Source organism: Centrocercus urophasianus, unplaced genomic scaffold, assembly GCF_019232065.1.
Source record: "Centrocercus urophasianus isolate 14NV4802_14NV808 unplaced genomic scaffold, USGS_Curo_1.0 seq_13, whole genome shotgun sequence".
NCBI lineage: Eukaryota > Metazoa > Chordata > Aves > Galliformes > Phasianidae > Centrocercus > Centrocercus urophasianus.
The window spans coordinates 35131112-35137239 of NW_024884475.1; positions in this window are offsets into that span (position 1 = coordinate 35131112).

Sequence of the window (6128 nt, forward strand, 5' to 3'; positions counted from 1 at the left end):
GTGGGGCTCGAGCGGCGGGGAGGCCGGCGGAGACCTGCCCCGGCCCGCGGGCTCCGGGCAGCGCCCCGAGCACCAGCGCCACCACGAAGCCGGCCAATGTCATGGTGCCAGTCCCGCCGGCTCGCTTCCATCTCCCCTTCTCATCGCGCCCGGGATGCGAAGGGGGTAGGCGGGGCCGCGGCGTCCCGCTAATCCCCCCCGCCGCGCACCCCCCTTCCCCCCCCCGCCACCTCCTCTCGGCTCCCCTGCGCGCGGGGGAAGGGCGAGCACCCCGCGGTGTGTGCCGCTACCTGCCGCTGCCTTCCCGAACGCCGCCCGGCCCCGCGCGTCACCCGCCCCGAGCACCCCGCTGGCCGCAGCTCGGTCCGGAGGCTGCCTCCTGATCGGCCGTCAGCCACAGCTCCTCCGCCGTCCCTGTTTACCCGCCGTCCTCCGACCTTATTGCCGTCCCGCCGCGTTTTTCCCCCCACGCTTCTCCCTCGCGCATGGGACTCCTCTACAGCCACCTTCTTCAGAGGCCGTGCCCTCTCACGGTCGGGCTCCCCCGACCTCTCTCACACTCTCACAAAGGGCAGAGGGAGCCCGGGCATAGGCGGACTGGGGTGAGGGCAGCGAGTCAGCGAAGGGGGCAGAAGGGTGCAGGGAGCTCCTGAGAGGTCTGCGGGGAACAAAAGGACTAGAAACAAATGCCGCGAAGAGAGATGTCTTGGAGAGTTTAGTTTTATCCCAGTTCCGTGTGCTCTGAATGGTAATCTGCTTATTCCCAAACGCTGTGGAGTTTTGTGTGACCTGATCATTGCTGATTCCTCCTCCCACCAGCACAGCCAGCACTTCGTTTTGTCTCTGGCTCACATTGGTCAGCTTGGGTTCTTTGCTATACTTTTAATTTACCACTGTTGATGCTGTTCATATTTTGCCAACTGTGACTGCCTAATGGAGCACACACCCTTTTGTTGCCAACTCATCTGTAGCGTGAGGCTTTAGGTTCACTTCTCCAGAGGATCTATTTTCTACCCAAATGTTTTTGGCTGAGAAGCACTCATCTGGGTGAGCTTATAGGTGTTGCCACAATCTTGCATTATGACTAAAAGAGAGAGGAGCGTGCTTTCTTCTTTATGTGAGGGACCCCATGTGTTGAATGGATCCCATCCATTAAACATGGGCCTTTCTTTAGCAGCCTCCAAAATATTTTGAATGGGCAGAGGGCTTTTGTTTATAAATACAAGTGAGCTCCAGCACTAAGTAAAAGCAAGGACTAGTGTTTGGTGTTACTTGTATTTGTTTTAGTTCCACTGGGCTACGATTAAAGTATTATTGCAGCAATACAGTTGGCACTTCAATAACTCATAGCTAAAGAACGCTTCGCTAGGGTTTCTACAGCAGCACAATAACTGTGCTGCTGCATGTGTCCATGCATTTGTGCTTGGATGTTATACACAGGTTCTTTGTTCATTCTGGGTTATCATCTATGCTTATGTATGTTCATTAGTTTAGAAACTGTTAGAATTGGTGAAAGTTCATTTTGTCGTTGGAAAAAAAAAAAAAAAAAAAAGAATATGTACAAGACATTAGCCTGAAAGCAACTCATTATGGCTGTGTTTTAATTGAAAATTCGTTGCTGATGTGACAAGTTAGCCACTTTTATCCTTTGGAAGGATTGAAGCATGCTCAGCCTACCTAGTTACCTTCATTGCCTAGCTAACATTTCTTGGCATCACAATAACAGCTAAATTTCATTTTCCCTAACCTAAGCTCTTTTATTCCCCCCCTTCTAGCCTGGAAGAGACAGAATTCTGCTGATTAGCATGGGAGGGAGAGAATAGATGAGAGTGATGAATCTTGCAAAACACTTCAGGCAAAGCTTTGACACAGGTGCTTATTCATGTATTCCGATTTCATTTTTCTCACCTAGGTGTGTGGGCCTGCAGGAATCTCACATACATTGAACTCTGCTTATGAAGGAGGTTACAAAATGATACCTAAACAGGGAGGAGGGAAGAAAAGGGGGTTATACAAGCGAGACTGAGAAGTAACCAGAGTCATAAAAGACGCACTGGGAAGAAAAGAGTGGTTGTCATAATGATCCCTTTTCCAAGAGGGGGTTCAAGGCTTGATGAACTGATCCACATGTACAGATTCAATCTGTAAGATTTTAATTTTTATCATAATTTTTATTTTTGATGTAATCACATAAAGATAGTGAGCCTTAATTTGTTTTAAAAACAGTAATTTAGCTTTCAGCAGGATGTGTGGTTGCTAATGCTACAGAAAGTATTTATTATAATTTACAAATCATAGAATCATAGAATCATAGAATGGCCTGGGTTGAAGAGAACCACAATGATCATCTAGTTTCAACCCCCTTGCCACGGCCAGAGTCGCCAACCACTAGAACAGGATGCCCAGAGCCACATCCAGCCTGGCCTCGAGTGCATCCAAATTAGGGACTCAGTTTATTTTCCATTTAAGATACTAAGTATGCAAGACTTTTCTAACAAATACTGTAACTGATAGAGTCTGGTTTTCTCAGGATGTATGATTCTTGTGATTCTTTTGGATATCACTGAAAATAATGGTGAGAATTACAAGTGTGTCTAAAACGAAACCACATTATAATTTAAAGATAAGCTTTATGTTTACAATGGGGAAATAAAGACTTATTACCCTGATATAGACAGGATCCTTTTTAAAAAAATCCTTTTTAAAAACATGAGATGTTCTTGGTGCATTTGGTTACCTTAAGTTGTTTTGGTTCTTCTATACAAAACTGATTAAAACTCACTCATAAACAGAGCTGGAAGTGAAAAAGAAAGAAAAGCTTATGTTTGCTCAGTTAGGAAAATAAGCAAGTAAACCTCAGAAGGTCTCAATGGATCTGGAAACTCAGTACAGATTTGATCCTGAAATTAGAATATAAACTTTTTCAGAAAAAAAAACTGTCACAAAATATTGAGAAAATAATACATTTTTGGAAACTGTGCTAGTGATATTCCTTCGACAGCAATTTAAAGTTAGTAATCTGTGTTTAATAATACACATTTTTGTATGGAAAGGGTTGCTTTTGTCTTTTTACATTGGTAAAGAAAGTAATCCATTAAGACTTTACGGTGGATGAACTGGCTCCAGCTGAAGTCCATAGCAGTTCTTCCTTCTGCAAAACGTTTTCAATGCTTAAGCTTAGTATTTAGATTGCACCTCTCATTCCCTATGCACAGATGTAGTAGCTATCAATGGCAGTTCTATAAAAGCCCATGGAACAATGTTTGTGACCACAATTTGCCAATCTGTGCTACGTATCTGAAAACTTCCATGGGGGCAGTTGTAGGAAATCACCTACTGGAACAGGTTTTAATTTGTGTGCAATTCCACAGGGTTCTACAGGGTTGATTGTTTTTTTTCTCTGCTGATATTTGACAGTGCAGATACAGAACTGTTGATAAAACAATGAATAATAAATAATTCATAATTATGAACTCTATAATATGACTACTAAAAAAAAAAAATCCATGCTGCATTTCTGTGCATAGATTCATTACGATACCTGAAAAATAGAAATATAAGGAACACTCCCACACTACACAGTATCATGGATTATTCATATAACCAAGGGTTAAATGTAAACTTAGACAAAAATGTCCTTTTTTCCTTTTTCCAAATAGGGACTAATTTCCAAGAAATTATTGTTGCAGACAAGCAAAGATACCTGATCTGTGGACTAAACTTGCAAAAATGCTGTAGTCTTGCATTTGGAAAATATATAATACATTGAAACTCAGCTGGAGAATCAGCCTAATTCTGCTTCTATTTAAATCAATATCAAAATTCACTGATTAGCCTCTTCCTTGTATGCAGTAAAGCCACTTACCTTCATTTTAGAGTCACTCTTACATCATGCTGTCAGCACAGGTTTTAGAAATCTGAGCATTTCCAGCTTTTGGTGGAATTCAGTTAAAATACAAGTGACAAATGAAAAACTGAGCCAGTCCCACCCTACTGCCACTGATACACCCAAACCCTCTTCAGTTCCCTCTTGACCAGGTTAGAGTCAAATAGCAGTGCAGATGTGAAAGATCAGAGCAAGCGTTGACTTCATGCTATGCAGAGGAAACTTCAGTACCAATACATAAGAAGGAAATAGCTGCAAGTACAAAGCAGAGAATGTAGCCAAACAGCCAGGCATCATATTACTGAAATAATTTTCAGAATATTAGCTGAATAATTTCTTACTATTATTTCTTCACATCTTCAAGTATGCTTGTAGGCCAATAGATCAACCACTGGAATCAATGGAAAAACTTATGTGCATGACCTAGTGGGCACTGAGTGAGATCAAACTGCACCAGACAGGGTCTGAAATCAGGATTAAAAGGAGAGAAAGCAAGGCATCACACAAAGGAGATTTGCATTTTGAAAATGATCTACAGAAAGGGTGCTGTGATGAGTCAACATTTTTGGGGTATAAGTCAGCGGTCTTATAAAATATTTTTATTCAGTAATCTCATTCTTTTTATTAAACACAGGCAGCAGAGATTTGTAGTCCTGCCAAGTCTGAGTCAAAAGTAATTTGGGTTCATGATTATATGGAAAAGAATAGGCCTTTTGTTGGTAATTATATATGAGATCCATAGGGTGACCCTGCATTACACAGGATGTAACTGAACAGCCTGTAATTGATGAGGTTTCCATTACCACATAATGCAGTGCACAAAGTAGTGAGATCATAGAAAAATCTTTTTTAAAGTGTTAAATACTTTCTTGTACAACAAGAAAAACTCATAAGGCAATAAGTACCATAATTTCCTGGAACAATTCAGTAGGTAGGTATACATGTGCCATGCATGGATTATACAGATGGCATTAAATACGTTTAAAACTGAAAGGTAAATTAAATTGTACAGAACAAATGAACACTTTCTGGTTCATGTAGTAAATGAAAAAATGCTGAGATTACTGAAATGATTTGACACATCAAAATAACTAGATACTAGATTTTAAAATTATCACAGTTTTCCACAGGAGAAAATGGTTATCTGGATAATAATGAAATATAGCCATATTTACTTGACTTTTTTTAAACAAACAAAAAAAAGCAGTCAGTATAAGCTCTAATTCTCAAGTAAGTATCCTCATTCTTAATACATACATATCCAAATATTGTAATGCATCCACATGTAAGGTAGGTTAATGAGTACTGTATCTAGATCTTGATTTGACTAGAGGTGTAATTTGTTCATGCTGCTGCTACTATTTCAGACACACACATGAACTAGCACATGCAGTCCTGTTCATGGCAATGTGATGGTGTTTGCAGCAGGAGCAAACTCACCTTTGTGTTCCTCTCCTGGAAGGACCATTTTGGCAAATTCCAATATTGCAATGCCACAAAAACACTGGCTGAGTTGGGAGTGAGATTAAAATGCAAGATTAGACATATACCAGCACAGCTGTGTAAATACAGCAGAGGTGCTGCTTTATTTCCTGATGCCTAGAATAGGAAGTAAATCTGGCGTTGCATGTTGCAGTTTGTTAACTAGGCAAAAGATGAGTAACTAATATGAGCAAAGCACATCTTATCTAAATGCAGAGACTGATAATTTAAGATTTGTGTAAATGTGCAAATGTACATTTCTATGGACAATACATTTCATTGCTAAGAATATTTTAGAATTAGCAAGGCAAAACAATTCAGGAAAATTAGTAAAGTACGTATCAAAGCCAAAACTGCATCCAGTTAAGTATTGGGAAACAAAATTAACTGACTTAGAAGATTTCACTATTGCCTACAATTTGAGAAGTTCATTGTATATAAACTTGAAAATCAGCCACACAAGGTTAGAACAAAAAGAAAACAGGATTTTGCCACTTCTTATTTTCAGTCACAATTATCTTTCTATCAAAATTATAAAGATCTGTCCTATTGTAGAGACATTGATGTCCTCCTGATAAGTAAAATAGGTGTTTGGTCAGCAATGGACAAGTTTAGTTGTACCTATTTTTAATCTTAAAAAAAACCAAACAAACAAAAAAAAACTTGATTTGGCTGGATAGCACAATTAAAATTTCAATATTGTTTTGAGAAATAAATAATGACAGCTGCATTCTCTTAGCAGTTGTTTACAACATAGGAG